The sequence below is a fragment of the Apis florea genome, unplaced genomic scaffold, assembly GCF_048593485.1.
Source record: "Apis florea isolate Af1SG1 unplaced genomic scaffold, ASM4859348v1 contig_3803_pilon, whole genome shotgun sequence".
NCBI lineage: Eukaryota > Metazoa > Arthropoda > Insecta > Hymenoptera > Apidae > Apis > Apis florea.
In genome coordinates this window covers 1,370,671-1,398,497 of record NW_028256864.1, presented here as the reverse complement: position 1 = coordinate 1,398,497, position 27,827 = coordinate 1,370,671, and the positions used below count along the sequence as shown (strand labels likewise).

The following is a 27,827-nucleotide window of genomic DNA, read 5'->3' as shown; positions in this document are numbered from 1 at the left end:
ATTCTAGTCGAGATAAAAGATCTAGAGTATTATATGAAGTGATATATTCGTTAATATATTTCTCAAATTATATATTTATTATGACATGCACTTTTGATCTTCACACTCGACCTTCAGATTGAAATTCTAGAAGATAAAAGAGGTACAAAAATTGGTATACAAAAATAATTAAAGTTTATTTATTAAGTTATAAATAATTTAATTATTCGTATATATTTATTTTGTTCCATTAGATGAAACGAGATAGAGCGTATATGGCGAAGATAGCTTTATCTCTGTTTCGTTTCGTCCAACGCTAACTTCACTGCCTATAACTAAATAAATAAGCCTCAACCTGCCCCAATTTTTATGCACCAACTTTTGCGTTTGTTTTGATCTCTAGAATCACTCTCAAAGATATCTCACGAATATATTAACATCCTGAGATAAGATATATTATATACATACATATATATATATATATATTTTGCGAATTTTTATTTTATCTATATATACTTTTGAACTCAATTCACTTTTAGGTTAACCTATCATATCAAATCGTATAAATCAACACAATAAAATATAACATTCCTTTATATTTTCTGAGAAAAACGATTCTTTTCTTTCGAATAATTAAAGAAAAATGAATTCCTCGTTAAAGATATTCCCCGCGTGATAAATCCGCGATTAATAATTGTCTGCTGAGGAAAATAAATAGAAATAAGAAATACTTAGAATCAGTATTTCTTAAAAACGAAATTGAAATGAATTTCGGTGGCAATTAAATCGTTCAGGCCGCGAGGCGTCATCAATGACAAAGTTGACTCGCAGCTACGACTCGGGATCGGTTCGTAAGATGGATTTTATAGTCGTTTCTGCAGTCCATTACTGCTACGTTTATATCGTCTTCTAAACATTCGAAAGCCATAATGCTCTCGCGTTAAACGAAGCCTTGTGCTGACACGCGATCGTAACTAGTGGCCCGAACTAGACGGAATTACTTGCGGTTTCCATTAAGAAATTAACGCTGCCCATTGTGTCGGGCGAAATAATCAACCTTCGAGACGATCCAAATTGAGTGACCTATTTTCGATCTTCCGCGGGATTCATTTCGTCTTCGGCGGGAAACAAAAGCGATATTTCGCAATATTTCTTTGCGCAACACTTTCGTCGAGGAAATCCTCTCTCTCCACCCGTGGAAATTCGATAGCGCAGTAAATCTGTGGAACAATCGAGCGAGACTTTTTAAACGATGTAAAATTATGGCGCGGCCCGTGAAAACGTATTATGCCACGGAACCTCGAAATAATTCGCAACATTTCCGGGAAAGAAAAACAAATATTCTTCCTACGAAGCACGTGTATATATTCTTACATCGAATTCTATCGGGAATTCGAAAATTCTCTCGAAGACGAGACAACAAGGATTCAATCACCGTCAATTATCGCCAAATTTTGCAAAGGATCCATTTCGATACGACATATTGCGGAGAATTTTATTCGAATTATTATTTAAGATCGAAAAGATAGAAAAGAATCGAAGTGAAATCATATTAAATTTGCGAGCTCTATCGAAAATTCTCGAAGACAAGAATGAAATCATCGCATGCCAAATTCTGCAAAGGATCATCCATATCTGGATTCATATCTTCTCGAAACTTGTGAAATTTCACTTGTGAATTCGAATTAGTCTGAAAAACAAGAACGACGGACTTAAAAATCACAAGATACCTTGTCGAAATTCACGAATTCCGTCGCGAATAGCGAATTAAATTGAAAATTATATTGCGACCCGTCTTTTCTTCCAGATTCGAAAACGAAGAAAACGAAATTCTTTTGCAAGGAATCCTCTCGAAACTCGCAAATTCATCGATGTAGATTAACACCAACTCTACCATTAATTCTACGATTTTCCACCAGGGGCTCGAGCACTTGGAATTTCCTTGATCGAAAGAGCGAGAGAGAACGAGGAGGGCACTGCGATTCGAAACGGGAGTACGTCGGTCTAACGACACCGGTGGCGGGCTTCTCTCACCCGAAACAAGAAAGGGACGATTCGACGCTCAATCAACCGACGAAAGCTAATTTTCATTAGCTGTTAATAGCGCTGAACGGCCTTCCGGCTGTCCGACCGTGCGTCGCGCGACCCCTTTTCACCCCTTTCGACCCCTTTCGAAGCCAGGCCACAGTTTCGTTCCGACGTTTTCGCTCGTCCGCGAACGAAGTAGACGAATTCCCCCTCTCCTCGAGATTAATTCGAAAAGGCCGTTTTAAAAATATCACCCGGCCTCGCGTTCAAGCCAAGTGAAAGGGAAGTGGAACTGAATGGGACACTTTTGTTTAGGACAAAAAGAAAAGAAACGATTAGAAAGATCGATTGTTTCGTTTTACGTCGAGTTTGCGATTCGACACGTTTCTTTCTACGTTTATGAAATTGTACAATTGTATTTATGAATTGAACAAGTGTAACGAAACAAAATAATATTGGTATTAATTTTATGATTATTTGAACGTTACGATTATATAATATTATCGATTCATTTGATTTAAGCGTTATATTATGTAGTTGAAAAATAATTGCAAGTTTCAAGAACAAAAAGTGATTCTTTTAATAAAAAAAAAAAAATTCCTATAGTCTCAAAGAATTAATAACAGAATTAAAAATATAGTTCGAGTAATTAATATTTTAATATTTTATATTATTTAATGTATCCAATGACATAAATTTTCTATTCCATTCTACTTATAATTGAAAATTTAATTTTAATTATTATATTTAGAATTAAAAAGGATATATTAAGGTTATATTTATAAGTTTATAAGTATAAACTTAATTTATTGTTATTTTTGAAGAAATATTTGATGATTAAAATATAAATATAAAGATAACGATATTTCACAAACACGTTTGGAGAAAATTTTGGAAGAATTTTATTTTGAAACGAAAAAATTATTTATTTGTTGTAATTAATTGAGTATGTCATGATATAAAATGTCATGATTATAAAAAATATATAAGATGTGTTCAGAAAATTTGGTGACTTTTATTATAAACGTTTGTTTCAATAAAACGTACGATGAATTTAAAAATCTAAAATCTCTAAAATCTCTAAGTATACACCTGTTGGAAGCGTTGCTTGCGAAAGCATTTTTACAGTTGATTTCAGAAATTCATTTCCGATATTTTTTTTTTTTTTTTTGAGCAATACAAATATAGAAATTTATTTAATCTGAATATCAATTATTCGAAGTTTGGTTATTCAAATTATCCTAAGAATCGTTTATCCAAATGGATTTATTCCTCGAATAATTCGAATTATATATTATATTTAATTACAATTTTCAAGAATTTTATGAAATTCGTTATGTGCATGAAAATCACATCTATTAATATTAATATATCAAATTAATAATCAACTGACGCCAAATTGTAAGCACTAATATTGATTCACGAAATCGACTCGTAAAAATATATTCACAAACTGGAAAAAAATGTTTCCAATGTATTTGTGGAAAGAGTTTATCTCGTGAGAAGATTCGTTGTAAATTCTATAAGTAAAATCATTTTTTGAAAAATATCCCCGAATTTTTTGAACTTATAATTTCACCATCATAAGAGGATTCACAATTTTTGAAGTAATTATAATGTCCCATTCATCATAAATCTTTTCTCTAATTACTTGCTCGAAGTGAGAAAATCTTGTTTCTTTCTTGAATCGGATTTCAATAATTTTTCGACTCGAGAACGAAAATTGAGATTCGATTTTCGAAGAGTTTTACATGAGAAAAATGTGGTGGCAGGAAGAGAATTTATTTGGTTAGTTATTATCAATTTCATACGAGCCATTTCAGTGGGGAACAAAAAATTCCATTTTTTTTTTTTTTTTTTGCAGAGAACATCACCTCTTACAATAGCCACGAAACGGGAATTTAAAAGTATAATCGACCCTGCGATATACTTTTCATTCGACCGGCCTTCGACCCCTTTTTGTTCAAATATGTATCTTTTCCTCGATCAAAATCGTCAAAAGTAAAAAAACTAAAAAAAAAAAAAAAAAGTTTTACGGAAAATTGCACGGAAATTTAATCCTTTGGGATGCTAGCTGTAAATATTGGAATAGTTATAGATTTATTTTGATAGATCTTTTTTTTTTGAGTTTGAAAAAATTCATTGTGAATATCTATGTGTTGTATAAAGAATATATATATATATATAATAAGAAGATTATCATAGGATTATAATATACAAGATGTAGTTGATTGGAGATTATGAGTATCAAAATTAAGCTTATAATCTGACAACAAAAATGTATGATTTTTTGATAATAATCGTTAGTTTTTTATTTTTCAATTGTTCGAAAAAACAATGTTTTTAAGATTGTAAGGCAAATGAGTTTTTTCGATATTTATCTAATTGTGATTAAATATTCAACTTTCGTTCATAATTCAACACATTAAAACACAAAATATAAAAGTGTATAATTGGTAATAAATTGATGAAATTTTATGTTTCTTATTATTTTTATTTATTGGTAAAAAGTTTTTGATCAAACGATTTGATCGATATATTAAAATTTATTAATGTTTTTAAAAATAATAAGATATGAATATAGATATTAAACATGATATAAATATTGAACACATGAGAATATTAAATCGATGTGATATAAAGTAAATACAAGAAAGATTGATTTAAATTTAAAAATTTTTTTTTTTAATATAGAAAAATTTTAAATAAATAATTAAATATTGTTACAAATTTTAATACGAAAACAATTATAAATAATAAAAAATTTAATTTTAAAAAAATAATGTTTATTTCTTTCTTCAAACTTCAATATTTCTCCCGGAATTTCTTTGCCGGACAAATAATTTTTTTTTTAATCATAATTTTGTTTTTTCACTGCGTATAACATACAAAAGTTTGAATTATTCATTTTTATGTTTCGTATCATTAATTTAACATTCCTATATATTTAATATTCATACTATACTTTAAATTTCAAAAATTATTGTTTGATCGAAAACTTTTTATCAAGAGTAAATACATAATTGTACAATTTCTATCTTAAATTCAGACAGAGAATCATACTGAGCAATTCGTATGTAAAATATTTTGTAAAATTCATATGTAAAAATTAATGTTTACAAAAAGAAAACCAATTTTTATTTATTTATATTTTTATAATCTATAATTTTACTGTTGCGTGGTAATATAGTATACAAGTATAGTGTAGTATAGTAAAACAATATCAAATTACAAATATAGTTCCATTCTTAATAAATGATTCGCGGTATTATAATTCTCATTCCTTCGATCATTACTCGTTCAAAAATTCGTAAAAAATGAGACGTTAAAACGTTTCTTGGAGCACTTGGAGGAGGATTAAATAAGAATCTCGACGGAAGATAAGAAGAACAATTAAAAGAATCTCGAGATTTAAGGAATGTCTATTTCTCGTTCGTATACTTCATAGAAGAATAGGATGGCTTTTCATTGCTCGTCCATCGTTCCCGTTCGAAAAGGAATCGAAGTCCCCTTTAACCTCTTCAATAGTCCGTGTGACACTCCGGTTCCTAGGTTTCCTTGGCAACCATCCCGATTGAAACGCGTGTCAGAAACGAGTGTGTGTAAGAGAGATGAAAAAAAGGAAAGCGGAGAGAGGCCGCGGCCGGAGAGACGAGAAGTGGCGGCAGAAAATCTCAAACTTCGAACCGGCAATTCCGTCCGCCTTATGAGCACGCCGCGTGCCTGAATAAAAATCAGCCTGACCTCCGTTCAACTTCAACTCTCGTGTCAAGAGAGTTGCACGGATCTGTGTTACCTTGTTATATGAACGCAATTTTCATAACTGCACTTCGAGTTTTTTTTTTTTTTTTTTTTTACAAAGCGAATCGTGGTTACATACTTGTTGGTATGTAAGAGAATTAGACGTCGAAGTGGAACGAGAAAAATCAAAAATAAAAATGTTAATCGCAATTAATCTTCTATATTTATTTCGTATATAAGAGATAAGGTTTATTTTTAGATAACAATTTTGTGATAAAATTAATTTATTTTTACTTTCATTTAAATTGAATATTAATAATTGCTTGTGTAACGTATTAATTTTATGTATTAACTTATTTATTGATATAAAATATTTGTTTCAAAAAAATTTATTTTTTTTTTTTAAGGATTTTTGAGAAACTAAATATTAAAGAATAAATTTTTCTTTTCTGCATAATAATCGTTTAAAATTGCATAGATATAAAAGAGTATATTTGTCAAATTCTTATTTGAATAATTTAAAGTTTTATGATATTATAATATTTTTCGTAAACTTATCGTATAATATAATTTATAAATAATCTATAATTTTCAAATAATTTTTCGTATCTTGAGAAATCTGTTGATCAAATTCAAATTTGTAAATTTCAAACGTTTTCAAATTCCATCTTATTAAATATGCAATAGAGATATGCAATCAATTACACCTGATTTATAAATATTTAAATAATAACTAAGAAAAATATAAAATAACATTAGGCATTCCAAAACTATTATAAACGAGGCAAAAATACAAATACAATCGTTATCACACTAGGAAAACGACAAGTTAATCATGTTCAAACAGAGTCAGAGAATGGAATTCGACTTCTCGAGAGAGAGAGAGAGAGAGAGAGAATTTCACGTAACGAGACATTCTAAATTCGCGGTCGAATCGGGAGAGAAAGAATCGGTCAAAGAGTGCACGGATCATCGAGCGTGCAACGATGCTTGCTCCGGTTCCACGGACGAAGGAGTCGGGTGAGGAACTACGGAGGAAACCGTTCCCTCCAGCTTTTCCGGCATTTCAAAGAAGCAATTTACCGATTTTTCGTGGCGAAGCGACGTCGAGGAAAATTGGCGCACGACCGGCCAATCAACAGCGTTTCATGCAGCTACGCGGCTACGAGTTCAGAAAATTCTTTCGCTCTCGATTTTTCTTCCCCTCTCCTCCTCCACCTCCCCCTTCTCCCTCCTTCGACACATCGAAAGCGGCCACTTCGTAGGCAATCTCGTTGGAATTAAGTCATGACTTCGAGGAAGAAACACGTCTGGGCGTATTGTAAATTTAAACTTTACGAGTTTCGTGCGTCTTTTTTTTTGTTTTTACTTTGCATGACTTTGATTTTTTTTATTATAAGGATAAAGATATCGTTACAAGAGTATCATGCGACTCGTAAAAAGAGGTTCTTTTTTTTTTTTTCTTTTTTTACGATTTTTTATTGATCGCAATTTTTATTTTTCGTGTTATTTTCCGTGTTCTATATAATATATAAGGAATATACAAAATGTTATTATCATTTTCGTATTTCTGAAGAGAAGAGTTAATGAATATGAAAGAAATTGTATTATTTTTTATCATAAACATTGATCAATGATTCGTATAATTTTTTACTCTTTCGCTTGAATTTCTTTCTTCTTGAGATTTTTATGATGATTCGAATTTGTTAAACAATATTACCTAAAGCAATAACCTTGAAAATCATACGTAAGGCCTTCGGGAATGAGACGAATAATTAAGAGCAAATTAATGTAAACAGATTAGAAATTCAGAAATTCATCATTCATTTTGCTAATACACACCTATTACGATATGTTTACAATTCTATATAAATCCCTAAACTTGTTGAACATCGTTAATCCTCGTCTTTTCCGTCCGATTCGCGTTGTCACGACTACATACACAGGAAGACTGAAGCGAAAGAACGGGCATTCCAGGTGTAACCTCGATCACGGCTACTTATATAAAAATTCGTTCGCCAATAGGTCTGGGTTAGGTGGCCGCCTATAAATAAGTTTCAAATTACTCTCGCGAGGGCTCGCGTTGAACGGGGGCCGGTGTTTTAGCAGCCATTTTGGAAAAATAAACGACATAGCCGCGTAGGAAACAGATGACTCGGGTTGCGGATGCCAGCCTCGTCCCCGGAGTGACAGCCGCCGCTCACTCGATTGTTTTTCAGTTTACGTTAACGTTTCGTTTTCCTTTCGATACGGTCGTTGAACGAGAGCCACCGGCGTGCTCGCCCTTTTATTGCCGCGGTTATATCGGGCTCCTCCACGCCCGAATTATTTGATTTTATGAGAGATCCAGCTCACAAGTCGCGTACAAGTCGGTCAAGAGAGCAAAAGGACCGGCGTGGCTGTGTTCTTTTCCTTTTTGCCGATCTTTTTGCCCGCCTTGGCCACGGCGACAAAGAGGAATTAAGCGGCAAACGAGAGCCGCTGACAGTCAACTTAATTTCTGCTCGGCGAGCTTGCGTTTATTTTCGACGTTTGTTGGTCTCTGATTGAGGCGAATTAAATCCGAGTTGAATCGAGAATTTCGTCGAGGGTGTGATAATTGTAACGTTATTTTTGTTTTGTATGTACGTGATTTTGATGATTATAATTTCGGAAGATTTTTAATTTATAATAAATCGATTTTAAGCTTTCGCTTAAAAAGCTGAGATTGATTTATATATATTTTATTAACTTTATATTTTGTTCTGTTTTTTTTTATAGATTTTCTAATTTTAATCGGCAAATAAAAGAAATAAGGACGGATTCCGATTAATATTATCTAAGTGTATCCGTAATGGATTAAAAATAAGGATTCAGAGAATTAATAATTTTAATATTGAATGTTATTTATGCAGCTAGATAAAAATTATGTAGAAGAATTAAGAAATAAAGATTGGAAAATTAAGAAAAGACTATTAAAGAAATACGTATAGAATTCCATGTTTGTACATTTATAAAATATGTAAATATTCTATTCTAGTTTGTAATTTTATAATGACTTGATTCTAATTTAATTTTTAATTATTTATAGTTTAGAATAGATATAATATTTAGCTTTTATTATTATATTGATGTTGCAATTTTATTCCACAAATATCATTAATATAAAACGTTTGATAAATATTGAAAATAATTGTAAAGATATTTTAGATGAAAATGAAAAAAATATGTATCGACTGTGAATAAAATAGTTGGAAAATTGTAGACACAAACGAGGTGCAAAATAAACTTACCATCTTATGGAATTCCGCGTCCTGAAATACCGATCGTGGTAAGAAATCAGGATAAGGAATACCAACTTTCATAAAAAATTGAAGTACTGTGCCCTCTGGTATATGTATAAATATATATTGCATATCTTCGAGTTACTTCCATTAATTTTTCATTTTAATCGTAAAATAAAATTTTAAAAAAGAATCAAATAATCAAAATTAAAAGAATCCAATTATTTTTATTATAATCTACGATTATAATTTCCATTCCACACCAAAGAAAATAATACATTAAATAATAAAATCATTCGAGCCATCATTGATTAAAAAAAAAATAAATTATTGAAATAGCAATATTAATTCTAAACGCAAGATTTAAATTACTTCGCAAATTCTAATTCAAACCGTAATTTATTCATCCCGACACTAATAAAAAACTATAATTTGCCCATGATGACTGGACGATAAATTGACAAGTTCATCGGCAAACAAATAAACTAGTATTAGCATTAATATAAGTACAATCGTGGTGATAAAGCAACAACAAGAATGATTTCCTATTCTTCTAAAAAAAAAAAAAAAAAAATCCAAGAAAAACTATTAAGTAAATACTCTCTTCTATAACAATTTGCCAGACTTCTTCAATTTATAAGTTTTCTTTTTTCTTTGAATGCAATGCCTATTAAAATTTAAATTTTGTCGATCGATTTAAAATTCGATCGAAAAAAAAGGAATAAAAAAAAGATTAAATCACATAGCTAAATAGCCAATAAAATGCACATCTTCGATATTTTTGATCGATCATCGTTCGATTACAGAATCAGAGCGATAAAGCTGTTTGTTTTCGAGATCTATTTCGCAATCATAAAAATGAGAAATTGATGGATAAAATCAAAACGAACAGCATTCTTGATTTTTCAAATTATACTTCTAGTAAGAGGTTGTTATGCGAAAACACGCCTATCTGACTAGAAATTATGACAACCTGCCCGTCCAGTTCTATCTACTTATGATTAACAGATATAACATAAAATATATTACCTAATATATTCATTCCACGATTATTATACGCGTATATATAGTGAATATTCGTTTTGTGATAGAAATCGAACAAATAATTATGTACACATGTATTCACGTGTTCTATATATTCATGTTATAAACATTTCGAACTTTTGTCAAAACAATAATAATTCGAATGAAAACTTTTTATATATTACTTTTCTAAAATCGATTATTTGCAATTATTGTATGAAATAATTATTTATATCTTCCAAGAAAATAACATTACTCGGATGAACATGATATAATTTTGATATCATTATAATTTAATAATATTATTATTTATATAATTTATAATATTTTATAGCGAATATAATAACGTGTGAACGGTGTGTACAAATAAAAAATTATTGTAAGAATTTATGAGTGTCACAATGTGAAACATAAATCAATGAGTAAATAAATAAAAACTCAATCAATCGAAATAAATAAATAGTTATATTCATAATCTATAGTTTTATTACGTTTTTAAAGTGAATTTAGATTAATTATATGAAAATATCAATCAAATTTAATGAGATGAAGAATTTAATAGTTAAAAATATCGATAAGCTAGGAAACTTCAGCAAACGAAGTAACCAACAGCTGTTATAGACGTACACTCACAGAATAGCCGGTAGATGTCGAAATAATTCCTATAACCCATTTCACCCTTTCACCCTACTACTAGAACGAATCGTAATGGCCCATAAATCCTGGCTTTTTTTCGTAGGCACCGCGTCTTTTTTCTTATTTTCGACGAAGCGAGTGTGAATAATCGAAGAATTATCTCTCCAACTCGCAATTAGGCCACCACGGAAGAATTCTTTTTCTCGGAGCTATAGTTTCTCCCTTTCGAGTCGATCATTCGCGTAATAACTCGTGTACACTTATGAATTATTCACCGTTCCTTTTTTTTTGTCTATTTACCTACCGTGACATGACCGTACACAAAATATAGACGTTAAATTTAAGATTAAATTTCTTCAAATTATTATTCGTTTTCGTTACATCATTTCTCCCTTTTCACAATTCTCCTCCACAATTTCATTTGTAAAAAAAAAAAAAAAAAAAAAGAAAACCAAATATATTCGAGAGAACAAATTCGTTCATTTCGAGAGAAAGATAATTTCACGGAATTGCACGAAATAAATAATTAAAAATTATCAAGATCGATCTCGTCACAGTGTTTAAGAAAAAGGAAAAGAAGCTGCCACCAGATTCCTGGAGCGATTACTCGGTTTTCGTTAAGCGGTCACGAAATCTCAAATCGGTGAGCCCTAATCTCCGGGCCAGAATAGGAAGTGGTTCATCGATAGCTCGCCACCTTCGGCCAGGCCGGTCGTGCAACCCGCTAATTTTCCTAATAGATTAAGCATCGGAAGAGGTTGTCATTTGGCTGGCACGCTAAGTGAGCCGAGGCAGCGTGCACCATTGTTTCACAAACAAAAGACGGCCGCTTTGCGAGTCATGGCGGCGTTCTTTGAACGCCCCTCGACCAATCGGCGGCCGCTTTTAGCGGGCGCCAAGTACAAAAGAAACCGGCCGGGGATGATTGAGATTTTCTATGTGAACCAAGTCGGTGATTTCTATGCGAAGCGCCGCGATAGAATCGACGGCTGGGAAATACCGCGACAGATTGGAAATAATTGCGAGGAATAAAAGAGAGAAATGACACAGAGATTGACGAACTGTTGGAAAAGTGATGAAAAAGGACCACCTGAAAGATGTTGTGACCGCGAGAGAAATACTTCGCTTCGAAAGCGAAGAAATACAAATACAATCGCGTTTAAAGCGTGAACGACTTTTTCTTTATCGTAAGAATTAATTAAATGTAAACCGACCGACGATTCTATTCACCAACTGCAAAAATGAAACATTACCACAATCGGCGTTGAAGAGAAAAATTCGAGACTTAAAGAATCGATCGAATTGTAATATAAATTTATAAAATTCAAAAAAAAAAAAAAAAATTTATAAGCCAGAAGGATAGATCGTTGTGGAATCTTTTAAAAAAGTTTAGAAGCAGGATTCAGCCGCGTCATCGACGGTTCCTTTGGTTTGCCAAGTTTTTCTAACTCGCCCACCATCGATCTTAAAAAGGAGGTCCTGGCTTCGCTAATTGATTAATCATCCTCCTCCAGCTCTTTCCATCCCTCCTTTCATTCCCTTCCTCTTTATCGCTCTCGAGCCCGAGCCATCTTGTCCTTGAACAAAGATCCTTGGACGATGGAGCAAAAAGATAGCGTGATTCTCGAAAGAATACGCGAGGAACACGAAAAAAATCACACTCGAACCCCTGCACGTTTCACGAACGCACAGCTCTGCTCTGTGACCAGAGATTGAATTTTCATTTATCGAGACTTATTATGGAGATGGCGCGAGCTGCCGGCAGCAACGATTTGCATTTAAAATCGGCGCGGGATGAGCCCGACCACTCTGCAATTAACTCGATAAGATTTACAACTTCATGTGGCCGTGGTGGATCGCGTTACTTCTAGCGGGAAAGCACGACGGGAACCAAAACGAATCGAGCCGAATCACGTGCGTGCAGCCACTTGTTCTCGCGAAATTGGACCACCGATCGAGAATTTCCCCGAAATCTCGGCGAAATCGTGCACGCATCCGTGATTTATCCTTGTAATTAACGGATATAGATTGTGATCAAAAGAAGGAGAAAGGATATTTTTCTTTGGAAACTGCAAAAACCGCGCCGGCTCGAGATATTAAGAGGGTTTGAATTTACGCGCGCATAAATTTCACTCTACCTTCCGGCTGGGGAAGAACGATTCGTGTGTGGCTACTGTGTATCGATTTCTTTCTTAAATTTAGACAAGTATCTTCCAGTAATGGATTTAGAGAATATTTCTTTGGAAAAGAAAAAAAAAAAAAAATACTATCTGGACTTTGCTATTTTTATTCCTCGCAAGATATCTAATTTATTTTTCGTTAAAATTTTCCTTTCTGAATATTCGCGGATAATCGATAGATTATGAGAAAGAAAAATGTTCCTTTGTCCTCGATCGTTGACACGCTTGATCCCTGTTCAACGGTTTCGAGGATCGGCGGTAACAGCTTCAACAGCTAATTAAATCAAAGGTTGCCGCCGCTGCCCGGTAATAAAAGTAAGAACACGTCTAGGGATATGCATTATAGATGGACGCAGCAATCAAATAAAAAGCTTTCAGAACGGAGAGATAGACACAATGGCCTGTTCGATGTTTCTCGACTCTGCCGGCTCTCCTGTCGTAAAAACACAGATTCTTTTTAATTAACGTTAAAAGGGAATCTAGAGATCGTGAGCAGGAAACGAAAGTTTAAAAATTTAGCTACAATGTTGAAGCTACTCGTCAGATTGTACTTCATTCTTTTAAAAAGATAATCCGCGCTTTCGAAGCTTGATAGAACGATTATTCTATTATTCTATTTCGGCAAGGCAATCCCGTATAAATAACTCAATTTCGTGAAATATGCAGAAACAATGTTGCTGGAAGATTTAACAGGGATTCTTGGTTTATGATTGCATATCAGAGATTATCGCGATACTCTCGACGATGTTATTCGTTCGTTTTCCCTAAGATTTCCCTGTAGAGACATCTGTTTTTCATATCTGTTTCGTTCTCTTTTTTTTTTTTTTTTTTGGCAAATATGTTGTGGGATTAATTTTATTTGAGCGTCGATTAGTCAAACTGAAAAGGATTCGAAAACAAAGGAAACAAAAGGAAGATGAACGAGGTGTAACAATTTGTCACGATATGTGTCACAGGCGACAAGGGTGCGATATTCACCAAGGCAAAAACGAAAGAATCTGCTAACGACTTTGGAGAACGAGCTCTAATGGTGAAACATTCGTAAGCTTTAAACTTCTGATAAGTACAAAAAACAGACTAATTTTGCGGCGAATAAAACATCCTTAAAACTAACATCTTTAACGCCTTAAACTCGTCTAAAATTTTTCGTTTACTGTTTTTATTTTAATCCGTTTTAAAATAAGAAATACAACTGTCATGAAATCTCGTGATCTTTTTTTCTGAAAGGAAAGATCGTATGCGTAACAAAAAAGGAGGCACAATTTCTCCCCTATGTTTTTCCTGGAAAAGAGCATCGAAAAATTCGTCGAGCAAAAAGATTTTGCCTCTCCATGTAATTTTAGATGTTACATTTCGTTTCGAAATAATTAAAGATGATAAATTTCAATTTTTTCCTTTACTATTATCGCTAATTAAACTGTAATATTATCATATTAGACAATTTACGAGTCAAATTATTTGATTGAAATTTATTACAAATGATTAATCAATTTGCTTAATCGATCAAAAAATTGTTCGATGAAAATTGTTGCGACATTGGTAAAAATAATTTAAGTAAGTTATATGATGTTATTTTAAAAATTTTCAGATAACGATTTTTAAAGAATTTAAAAAATTTTTGGCCACTCATCTCGAATATAATCATATGGAAGATTGTACCTGCAGAGCTAGCCGAGTTTGGCTTTTCGCAGAAACAGCCTGTGCACAACTTCCAGAATTCCTGTCTCGACAATTTCCGCAGAACGTCGCATGGGGAGCCGCCGTTGCCAGCCACACGAGTCCGTTCTTCCTCCCTAAAACCGACAGATAAAACCGTATCTTGAATGCAAACTCACAAAACAAATTTAAATATCCATCTTTGAAGGTTCAATCAAAAAAAATAAAAGATTCGGAAAATTATAGGATTTTAAAGCGCGGAATATAATAGGATAATAAGAGGATGAAACGAACGGTGATTTCGTAAAATTTGAAGGCTCCATTCAAAAAGTTCAGAAAATCGGCGTGTTCCATGCAAAGTAGCGGCGTAGGAAAGGATGACGATGAAGAGAGGCCGGGTCAATAGACGATAATTAACCGAGCTACCGAAAACAAGCTGATTACACAAATGTTCGCCTGTTGTTTCTGAAGAAAAAGGATCTAAAGGGTGCTAGCTTCCAGAGATCTTCCAACGGAATTGGAAGTGCGTATCGATGCCGACAGAGAACAGTCAAATTTTTGCGCCTCCTATTCGCTAAATGTGTGAACAATACCTCGGTTGTTGGATCATTGTGTCTATGTCAATATGCTTCCTTTCGTTTGGACGATAGAATACAATTAGTATAGCACGAACTTAAATTTAGAATTTTGAAAATGGAATATTCCAACTAAGAAGAAGATCCCAATATTTTCTTTCTTTTTTATTCCGACGAAATACTTTTGCTAGTCGAAAAATAAAAGCATCGGATGTGTATATGGAAGAGTGTAGAAGCAGAAGAGACGAAAGAGCACAATGTCAAAGGTCAATGTGGAAAAGGGGCGAGACGAGAGGGAAAAAAGAATAGAAGGGAAGCGAATAAAGACACACGAAGGCGAAGAGAGGAGATAAGGAGGAAAAAGAGGATGCCACTCGCGGACTTACGAGCTCAACCTCAACTGGCTGCGGCCCCGGATTAATGATCGAAGAAAGGAGCCGCCTAAACGATCCGTGTCCTCGGGTGTTAGGCTCTCCTTTGACCAGGATTCATCGGGGAGTTCCCTTGTTACCGACTGCCAAATTCAAACACGTTTCCCACCGATGAAATTAACTCTTGTATCCTCGCGAATTTGAATTAATTTTTACGATCGAAAATTAAATATTATGTATCGTTGGATTGTGTAATAGCGTTCTTTGTAATATTTCTTCGCATCCGATCCATTTCTTTGCTAATTCTTGTGCAAAAATTTTTTTTTAAAAACGTAGCGTTGTTAATTAGTATAACTATCCATCCATTTTGATTTCAAGTTTAAATTATTTTTCTTAAATTCAACGCATTTATATTTCTCAAATTGCTTGTTAAAGTTTTAAGAATATCCTGTAATTAAACAAAGCCAATTTTCTCGATTCCAATCCTGGTGAGGAAATGAATAAATTATTCGTTTTTTACAATTTGAGAGATCATAAATTTCTTTTTTGCTGCAATTAACCAACATGTATATATGAAATAATAGACGTATAATCTTTCGCCAAATTAATTCTAACTCTCGTTACTATTGAATAACAAATTATTCAATTGTACAATAGGAACGAAAAAATAGAAAATTCAGAATTTTTAAAGTCGATGATATTTAATCCTTGTATATCCGCCTCGAAACGCATAAATCATGAATCGTTACGACACATAGAATCGAAGGGATACGTACGAATGATGCGAGTATAAGCATAAAAGTGGCCACTTTCGAACGGTACAGGTGTATTTACACGCATACATTCGACGATTAACCAAACGAGACAAGGGTCTCCCGTATCGAACACTATCTACCCAATATCGAAACATCGCTGAGCGATTTCGTCCGTCGTGTTCGTCTCTCACCTTCATTCATCTCCCTTATCCATATATTCCGCTTCAGCTCGCCATCTTTGTCTCGATACCAACAAGACAGCCCGGTGTTATCTCTATCTTGCCAATTCCTCGTCCCTATGTATCCATCCTCGTTCTCGAACCAATAATCCAAGCGCATGCGTACTTACTTCCAACTCGTTCTCTTCCCCCACTCTGATCATCCCCCACTATCAACCGGCCGATACTCTTCGTCCTCTGCGCACTCGCGTCTCGCGCATGGCGCGTGTAATTTTCACGTAGCTCCCTCTTCGTCTTTCGTTTCCGTCTCTCTCCGCATCGAACCGTTCCATATATATCCGTTCTCGTTTAACGGCAACGGCAGCCGGACGAGTGAGTCGGCGCGATCATTTGCACTCTCTCGCGCTCGTGTCGGCGCGGATGAAGGAGAGCGGCATCCTTTGAAGTCCAGTTGGGAGCCAATTACACGAGTCACACAGGGCCGCACGCACCGCGTCTCTACCGCACCGAAAATATTATTGCGCCCGCGCCTCATAGATCGATTAAAACCGAAAATTATGATTGTAGCCGCGCGGAACGAAAGCTGGAAAAAGGGGGCCGACGGGCGGCACTACGCGCCCGTGGAGGGGATTAAGCGCTTAAATTAATTAACGATCGAGCTGCTCGGGACCGGGCACGGAAGCAGATGGACGTCGGAATCGATTCGTGGATTCGTGCTCGTCCGAATTCTTCGACATATAGGCACAACGTCCGGTTGTTTCCTATATGTTTTATCGGCTCATAATGAGATCCTACCAAATACTACATGTGTAATAATGTAGAATAAGAACAAAGTACGGTTGTACTTCATTGGTTAATTGCACTTCGCGATATTTTTATCCTGACAACAGGTTTCAACCGGTACCGATTAATTTTCCGCCGATTCTCCAGTGAAAAGAACCGCTTGCTTTGTCATGCGGCTAATAACATCGCAGTTAATCGATTATCGAGTTACGTCAACTTTACACGTTTTATCGATGAGCAAACGAATTAACTACGCATAACAATACTTTTTGATCGGTTAATAACATTGATACAGCTTTTGTCCGACGTCGATTAATCTTTCTCTCAACGAGAGATTGAAATTGAAGAAATACCTATCTTCTCTTATGCGAACAATAATGTGTCAATAATAATACAATATTTCTCGAAACCGTGACCCTTTAATCATTGAAATTAATAAAAAGTTTCTCTAATTCTAAGAGAAAGCTTATTGAGATATCTGTACTGTGTTAAATCAATTAACAATCACATTTCCATTTCATTTCATTTCATCGTTTTTTCGTTTCGTTCAAAGAACCATTTGCTTCGCATTACAAATTTAATTGCTATCTTAAACTAACTATCAATCCAATCTCGATCAAATTCCTCGAATAAAGAGCACACTCTTCTCGACTAATCAGTCCATCTAATCTATATAGATTTGATGCTCCTTTATATTTTCGATTATACAAAAAAAAAATCGATGTTAAAACGATCTTTAAAATTTCTTTTACACTCCGCAAGATTTGCATTTTACGAGATGTATTTTCAAAGGTTTTTTTTCATCCGCCGATGAATAATGATGATTTTAGCTGCGCGAGAATTCTCTTTTCCCGAGGAAAACACAATCGACGACGCTGTAAACACGAATTAATTATACGATATACGCAAACGGGAATAAAATCAGAGATCAAGAAGGGTGCACCGTCCCGCGTCGGTTCGCGCTCTCTCCCTGATTCATTTGCCCGCGTCATGCAATTTTGTGATTCGTCCTCGAGCGCATTCTTGCGTTCCTTGCGCGCTACCGTTCCTGCGAAAAGAACATTCGATGCTTGCGCACTTCAATTTCTTAAATGCAACGATTAAAAAATTTTTTCTTTCCAAGAGCAGTGATCTTTGCTCCTTAGCCTTTTCGACACACGAATGTATTAATAATCAACGATGTTTACAGTTGTATAATCGTCACGTAAGAAATTGTGATACTTTTTATTATTCGTAATGCAAAAATCGGCGTCTTATTTGTTTTCCTTCGTTTCGAACGTCGGAAAGTAAAACGATCATTTTTCATTTGGTGAAATAATAAAACTTAAATTTTGTTTTTCAATTATTGATATGGAAATATTAGTAGAATTTTACGATATTGTTGAATTTTTATATTCTTTTTGAATCTTTTTTAATGTGATATTTTTACGTATTTATTGTTTATTATATTGTATCATTGTAACAATTGATATCATTGTAACAGTATATGTTTTATGTCTAGCGTTTAAATATCTATTTATATGTATTAATTCTATAATATTAAAACAAATTAAATAAAACTGAATTTGAAAATCCATCAACTTCTTTCTTCATATCTTATTGGATAAATGTTTCATTTGACATTTAGTAATAATTTGAAAATATATATTTTTTAATTTCACTCGCATTAAGATTTTTTAAAAAATTGATTATCAACTATTTTTCAAATTGTTAAAGAATAGAGAAAAATTAATCAAAATATAAATGAAATTTTTATTAGATTTATCGAACACTATAAACTTTCGGTAATAAATTTTTATTTTACTGTCTATTTCTAATTTTTCATAATTTCATAAAAACTTAATATTTTTATCTTAATACTTTAGAAATACAATAAAATATTTTATTAATTTCTGATTAACCGCCATTCCTTAAACATTTTTAATATATATCCATTCAATATTTTCAACAAATACAAAAAAAATTATAATTATATATATTTTATAGAAATAATAGTAAATAATTAAAATCTAATTTTTAAAATATAATATCTAATTTACAGAATAACTAGTCTGTTCACTCTAATCAGTAATTAATTATTATCCATGTTTAATCGTATTTTTTCATATTTCTCTTTTCCAAAAACGAGAAACTTTCCTTTGAAAAATTTTGATCACGAACCAAATTCCATCACCTTTGCCTAGTAAAGATTAACGAGCAAAAGTTCCATCGTTTATGTTGCTCCGCTCGCGAAACCATCGACGACGCTGCGCTCGCACATCCGATGGCATGCTCTAATTTTGAATTATATACGTTCGTGGAAGGAATGTTTCACGGTAAGTCAGCATTTGGCACGGATGGACCACCAACCAGACACATAGCCGCGATGATCGCAATGAACGACAAATATTCATCGCGCTCGTATTTCAATTAGCTTTTATACGCGAATATCAGTCGCGCTTTGCGGTCCAATCTATAATTGCCTGCTTGTTCTCCGATCTAGAAAGCAACTTGTGTCACGAAACCAATAATTTAGAAACTAACTTGGTTACCGATAATTGTAGCGGCAATGGATTATCAGATTTAATTTGTATATATTGTTCCAACGGCTTGTTCCATTAATTATTTTTCCAATCCAAGTTTTCCTTATTTTCTATAATATCAAATTTTACATATATTATTTATATTACTAAATTATTACATCTCTTTTGAAACGAGATGATGAGCCAGAAAATTTCCAATCAACGTTCTCCCTCCTTGTAACACTCATTTTTCGTATAAAAGAGCTTTATATTAATCGATACAGTACAGTATAATTTACGTAATTCGCTTTTGATTCTTAATAACTAATCTCAACCCGTATCGCGAATAAAAATTCCAAGTTTAAAAATTCCCAAACACAATTTTTCGAACAACACCCCGAATAGAAGCATCCAAAGGGGTTGCGTGGGACCCGATGTCAAATAAATCCACGAATACGGTGGGTGGCGCGCGGATGTCCCGATCTCGCACCCATGGTTCATCGAGATATACGACGCAAACTCTTTCTTCCCCCATTTCACTACCTCTCACCCTCTCATTCTCCGTGTATCGTGGGCCAGGTCCACTCCTCTTCCTCTCGTGGGCCCCAGAAAGGACCACCCACCCAACCTATACTTAGCGAGGTGTCGGCAAATTGAGCTATAGATGCCGAGGGTAATGCAACAGAGGGGTGCCCGGTTAGGTTTAGGGTGGGGGGTGTACAGCGTGGGCCCAAGCATCATCGATACCATCCGGCGTGAGGTTATTAGGACCTTGACGGCTTGGTCGGGCCTGCACGCTGCCACCACTAATTTCTTACGGCACCTGGCCCGTTCTTTTACCGCAAAAGCCCCACTCGTTCTTTTCACGGGATTTTCGATGCGATTGCTTCGACCCTTCAACACCGACACTTGTGTCCTTACCGCCGATGGAAAGCTTTTCTCCCCCGTAATCGATCCGCCTTTTTTTTTTTTTTTCAGAGAGGGAAAAAAATCTCGTACGATTCGTGTCGCGCCGGAGAATGTATCCCCGATTGCGATCAATGGGCAGGTGTTTTAAATGGAAAATCGAAGATTGATGATATGGTCAAATGATTCGCGCACATTGATTGTACTAGTACGATTTTGAAAATCGTAAGAGATCTTTCTACTTTTTCCAACCTTTTTAAATAGTTCTGAATATACGAGTACTTCTTGCATTCCATATTTTTATCACGACAAAAAGGATAAATAAATCTAAACTTCTGTCTGAAAGAAAAGTTTAATAAAACAAGTTTCTTTTTAAACAATTTCCCTTAAGTAACTAAAGATTAATTACAAACGGTATTCGTAGGTCATTGCGCTGTGTAATTAAGTTACTCGCACAGATTAATTTTCAAGGAAAGAAAGAATTAACTCATAGAACTGATTGATTGAAAAAGTCTACGTTTGATAGTCGACGAAGCAATGACGTCTCGCAGCTTTTCCGGGTCGCCGATGTTTGTATGATAATAGCGAAGGTGTGGAGAGATGACAGGCACTTGGGGTGATATCGAGAAACAGCCTGGTGTCTTCTTTGCATGGTAACTCGGCAAGGAGGCCGGACTTAAAAGTACCGAGAGACCAACATCTCGAGAAAGGGAATGCACACGATACCGTGCGGGAGGTGGGGAAGGGGAAGGGTGAAGAGGACGAAGGAGGGAGAAAGAGAGACATAAAGCTACGAGTGGAAGGAGTAGGCGAAGGAAGAGGGAGAGAGAGGGGAAGAAAAGCGGTCCTTTTGATGGAGCCTTTGTCGGGTCTCGCGGCGCTCGGCGATTTGCAACTAAAATCGCCCCGTTCGCTTCGCAATCCTCACCCGTGATTTGCTGCGAATTTATTAATGCGACCGTCGGTGTGTGGCACCGCTCTTTCGTTATAGTATAAGAGTCGAATATATTGCCTATAATTCTCCGCGTTATACAAATATCCCAAATATCGTTTTCCAATATCTCTCGATCATCAGCGTCTACTCGATCGCGAAAAAGATCGATTCTCTCTCTCTCTCTCTCTCTCTCTCTCTCTCTCTCTCTCTCTCTCTCTCTCTCTCTCTCTCTCTCTCTCTCTCTCTCTCTCTCTCTCTCTCTCTCTCTCTCTCTCTCTCTCTCTCTCTCTCTCTCTCTCTCTCTCTCTCTCTCTCTCTCTCTCTCTCGAGAAAGAGTGATAATCGAAGGGAAGTGTCGTTAGACCGTCACGCGAGAATAAACTCGAAGCATGTGGCCATGGATGGTGTGGAAGTGTGATTGTGCTTCGAGTCATCGGCTCTATAATCAAACGTGGATTCCTTCCTACTTGTCACGGCACTCGCGAATTTCCATGCAAAAGTTAAGCAGAAGGACTATTGGCGCACGATGTTGCCGGCATATCTCTCGCGGACCCCGCAGAGATTGCATGTCCCGAGCGTTACACGCGCGTCCCGACGCGCGCACACAGGGATAGGAAAGAGCGTGTGCATGATCGTCGAACCACATTGCCGAACACGAGCGTGGAAATATGAATAATATAGTGGCGAGGGACACGAGAGAAAGAGGCAGAACGAGGAGAAAGAAGAAGAAGAAGAAGAAGAAGAAGAAGAAGGAAAAGGTGGAGGCTGGTAGGCAGAGGCGAAGAGAAGGAAGAGAAGAGCGGCAAAGGAGCGCGGGTAGAGACCACCCCGTGGCTTGTCGGCTCGTTTGATCTTCTCCCACCCCGGCCATCCTCCTCTACTCCCTTCCATTCCCTGCTCCACACCTTCCTCTACCTCTCGCCAACCCCTATCTCGCTCCTTCTCTCTCCTCCGTGCTCCAAGTCGGCCGCTACGATTTCGATATCGCCGTCTCTCTCGGCCTCTTCTTCACCGCGGTGATTTCTCGCCTCTCCCTCCGACAAACAGGCCTCTGTCCTTCTTCGCCCCGTTGGTCCCTCACCTGCGGAGAAGAGGCGTCCGGCACGTCAGAATCACACCTTCTACGACTACCCGCTCACTAATAATCCGAACCCCCGTGTGCCGTGATGCTGGATCCGTGGAATCCTCCAGCCACCTTTTGTCTCCTCCGACGATCCCAAAAACTCCACGATCCTCTCGAACCTCCATTTGTAGAAACGTAAAAAAAAAAAAAAAAAAAAAAAAAACAAAAGAAAAAGGGAAAAGAAAAACGATTGAAACGTTCAAATTAATCAGAGGCGCGCTCAAACGTCACACACGTTTTCTACTAATTACTTCCTCGTCTTCCTCGTTTTATTACACGAGGAGGGAAGGGGAGAAGAAGGGGAGAGAATCGAATCGACTCGCCATTAGGTATCATTTTTCAATGCTAATTGGGCTGACCGTTGGAATACCACCAACTACGCTTCAAGATACGATAGAGGCGGAGGAAAGGAACGAGGAACGAAATCTCTCGTGGAGGGAAATCCGTGGCACGAATATCGGATATCGTTCTGCGGAGCGTTGTAGCCTGGGCGTTAGCCGAACGCGCTACTTAATTATCTCGCGGCCTCTAATCTACCTGCGCCGACACACACGCCACGCTATGCAACCTAGTGTAGACGTAGCCACGGCCGAACCTAGTACACGTCCTACGCGACTAAATCTCCCGGTTAACCGATCCAACCAACGCTTCTTCCACTTTCGTTCGAAGATGTTGTAGATTATGACATTTTCTGACGATACGGCCAATCGTCGTTCGTCGACCTCCCAATTTTCATCCCTCTTTAAATATCTTTTGGGAAGAATTCATTTCGGGCAGGAATATTCACGGTTTTTAGATTAATCGTTTGGAAACGTCAATGGACATTTCGTTTAAACGAGCTACGAATTAAATTCTGTTCTTCTCTGATTGATTTAAAATGTATCGTTGAAGAGATGTTATTGAAGTAATTTTCTTTTATGGATGTGATCAGTGGTTTCAGTTTTTGAGATATTGGCACGAAACTTTCGTTATCAGTGTCGTTTTTTGGCGAGGATGCAATAATTCTGTGATTGAGCAGACCGATTGTATCTAAAATTTTGATCGATAAGTATATTATTATTTGTGGAAAAATATACTTGTAAAAATTTAGATTCATCTGAATTTGTTTGAAAAATCAATTTATTTTAATTTCACTAAAACTGAATAATAACCATTCGATATTAATGTATTAGGTTTGCATTTATTTATGAAATGAAATATTCATTTTAAAAAATATTATGATCCTTGTTTCATTTTATGAAAATGAAAAATAAGAATATTTCTTTTGTACAATAATTGTTTAAAATTATATATATGAATAAACATTTCATTTGTAAGCGATCAATAATTTAAGACATTATTATATTGAATTCTATTCAAATTCTTATTGCACATTTTTTATGCTGTTATACATATGTATAAAAGAAAAATGAAATCTCTTATTTTCAATTATTTTCATTTGAATAATTCTTCGAAATAATAGATAGTAAGAAAAATTACTTATCTTATCTCATTATTAAGAGTACAATATGAAGTCAATTTATGAATATTTAAATATTATACACAGTAATTATAAACAAGTTATTAGATTTTTTTCATTTGATTCTGATATAAACGCATTTTTATCTAATCGAAACTAATAAACTTTATCTATTAATAAAAAATCTATTAATATTAAATCATTTGTACTAGAATAAAAAAATGTATTTTATATTGTTTAAAAAATATTTGAGAATTTTTCAATTATCTTTATACTTATTTTTTACTTTATATATGTAATTTGTATAAATACATGATACTTTATGTAAATAATAAATGTACATATATGAATGGAACACAATGTAGTACACGTTGTTTTCTCTAATATCTCGAAATATACATATTACGTATTCAATAGAATCTTCATTACCCAAAAATCCTAATATTTGAAGTTTATTTTATATCTACTCGCGAAAATATAAGAAGAAATTTTTACTTTACTTGAAATTAATAAACAGAGCATAAAATAAAAATATAGAAAAATTTATTACAATATGGCATAGAATATGAAGAATGCTATAACACAGTAGCTTCGGTTCGATTAAAATTATAACGAAAAGAATATTGTTAATAATAAAAGAATGCACTGAAAGTGATACTGAAGATGTATCTTTTCACTTTGAAACATTGGCATTAAAGAATAATTCGAATGCAATTCTATTCAGTTTCGTATATTAAAAAATTTGTGCAATTTGGCAGTTAGAAAATCATTATCTAAATTTTATATTTTTAAAAAATTCCTCAAAAAAATTCATCTAACAAAAATCCAGCAAAATGTTTCATCATCTAACAACTCTCTTATCCAAATCCTCATCTTGTCTCTCTATTAGCTCAAATAATCAATGTTTCCCTGTACAAAAAAATTGTATTGAAAATTACACCCATAACAAAATACACATATCAAAATCATTCAAATCGAGAAAAATCGAATCTATCGACAAATTCACAGGCTAAGCGGAGGAAAGAGACACATTAGGAGGCCGCGAAACGCCACCGATAAATTTCTCTGGAAACTGGAATGCTCGGGACCACCTCCACGCTTACGAGTTGCAACACTTCTGGCCGCGCTGATCGGACAAACTGCCGGCCGTACAGTGATCTATAGTGATGTCCCGGCCTCGCTCGGTACAATAACCGAGGTGAGAGCGAGAGTATAGGGGATCCAGAGGTCTGTAATCAGCAGCCGAGCCGCTGGCAGACCCTGCCGCCTGGTCCTGGGCCTCCTTACCATTAACCTATCCGGTACCCGTTCCGTTCCGTCAACCTGACGTCATCGTGATCCCTGATCATTCTATACGCGGGTATGTTCGTTGCGTGAAACGATCTATAGATCAGTGCCTTACTGGTTTTTATGCATTTAAGTTTATAATGGCGATGATTGGTGTCAAATTGGAGCGATGAATGATAATGAGCGATAACATTCTTTGTATTAAAAAAAAAAAAAAAAAAAGAAAAAGAAAAATCAGAAATAAAAATTTTGGGTATTAATCCAAAAAAGTTTAAAGTAGATTTTACGCATTAGGAAAATTAAAAATTTTTGATTGAGAAAATGAAAATTTTTCAAAGTATTTAAAATTGATATTCTGTTTTATATTTTATTTATTACTAATGTTTCATTAATCATTTTAATTTGAAAAAATTTTCTATATTTAGATTTGATTTAATTCTTTTGGAACGTATATTATTTATATCTATTTCTATAAAATGTGTTATAATATATTGATTTAAATCATTAATATCATATATTGCAAAAAAAGAAAGATAAAAAATAAAGAAAAATTGATAGTAATGGTAGATAGTCTCGCTAGCACATTATATTTTAATAGCATAATAGCTTGATGATGCATGTATAAATCTATTAAACTCAATTGAATTAGATTCGTTATTTTGTGAATAAAAAATATATGATGAATCTGATATATATATCAAATTGTAACCAAATTGTTGATTGATTTCATTATACTTGATATCCAAAAATATGATGATATTAAACGAATAAATTTTGCATGTTATGTACTTTTTATTTCGATTTATTTAATTTAAAAATTTTTATTTTACATATAAATATTTGATGATTAGAAACGATAAACTTACATAAAACATTAAAGATTGTTTTATATATTAATACAGAGAATCATTCTAACAATGTCCGAAAAATCAAATTATAACATAGATTCTTAATTCTTTGAGTACATTTGATAACTCTGATTCATTAATATGCATTTCTTAATACACAATATCGAATCTAATTTATTATTAAATATTGTTTATATAAGGTTGTTTATATAAATATTATTTTAATTCAATTATAAATACTTAAACTTGCAACAAGCAAAATATTAATATTCATGAGATCTTTAGAGAATAAATCTCTAGAAGCCAAAATAAACAAAAAAATATTGACTTAGTATTTAACTTAGTATTAGATTATAAAGAATTTATATAAATTAGATGAAACGAGATTGACACAGTGTGATAATGTAAAATTATCTTAATGTATCTCCATTTCATTCTTCAATACATTTGTTTAAATTTGTTTTGAAAAATGATAAATATTTTTCAAAATTAATAAAATAAATTGCTGTTTAAATTAATAAATTAATAAATTACTTATTGTCATGTTTATTTTTTGAATTTGTATTTTTTTTTTGCAATATATGTAAATATATTATGCAATTAATATATATTTTAATATCTGAATTTTAATACTATGTCATTAATTTCACAGAGATAAATGAATTTTTATATAAAATTAATTTATTTTTTAAATATATATTAATATGCATGAACAAAATTAAATAGGAACAATTTAGAAAATTAAACTGAAAAATATTACTATGTTATTATGAGATTAAGAAAATGAAATAAAATTCATGGAATCAATGCCTCTCTCCTCGATAGAAAGTATAGGAAAAGTAGCCGTTGATTCGCCTCGTCTGTTTTTCTGCAAGTAGAGTACTTACCGCGTTATCGTACGCTTCATTTTGAGGACAATGGAAAATAGGTTGTCGAATCAAGCTATATTTTATGTTACGTTCAGTATGTGTCTCATTTATCCTACGTTGCCGTAATTAACGGTCATTGGAAACTCGTTCGGACAGACTGATTACCTGAAATGATCGAACGGGTAATCAAAATGGTTGATTGACAGGTCTGATTTTGACGTTACAAGCTGTCAAGCGAATGAAATCGACGTCAGAATTCCATCAACTAACTTTGTCATTTATTATGGCTACCGGTTTTCTCTGTCATTATCCTGTGGCATGGACTGTCGACGATTTCGAGTATTGATACACATTTTCTAATATCGATATGCACGGAATTGCACGGTTAACCGGTGAGCGTAACGAACGAGAAACCGTTGGACAGATCTAGTTAGCATTCACAGGGTATCGAAGCTGACTTTAACGGTGTCCAATGTGTGCATTAAATGGTTTAATTTGCAAGTAACCGCTACGAGTTCCGATATTAATGATACACGGGAAATTGCACGGTACACGGCTAACCGGCGGCGACTCAGGTTAGAAAACAAACGTGGCCGTTTCGACACCATAAAGCGGCGCTGCGATCGCCAATCTCGAAGGCGGACACTGTCGACTAGAACCGAATATCGAGACTAATCCTCGCGAACCGTTCATTTAACTGTCAAACGATGATTAATCGATTGTATGAATAT

At 34.4% G+C, this 27,827-nt stretch overlaps 1 long non-coding RNA gene across 1 annotated transcript; it reads right to left on the bottom strand.

Moving 5' to 3' along the window:
* On the bottom strand, window positions 1-27,745 carry LOC116415178 (uncharacterized). Its single transcript, XR_004225750.2, has 4 exons — window positions 27,367-27,745; window positions 27,115-27,261; window positions 14,510-14,643; window positions 1-126 (listed from the first exon to the last, which is right to left on the bottom strand). It is a non-coding gene; the product is annotated as an uncharacterized LOC116415178 (long non-coding RNA).
* Window positions 27,746-27,827: the final 82 nt, after the last annotated feature.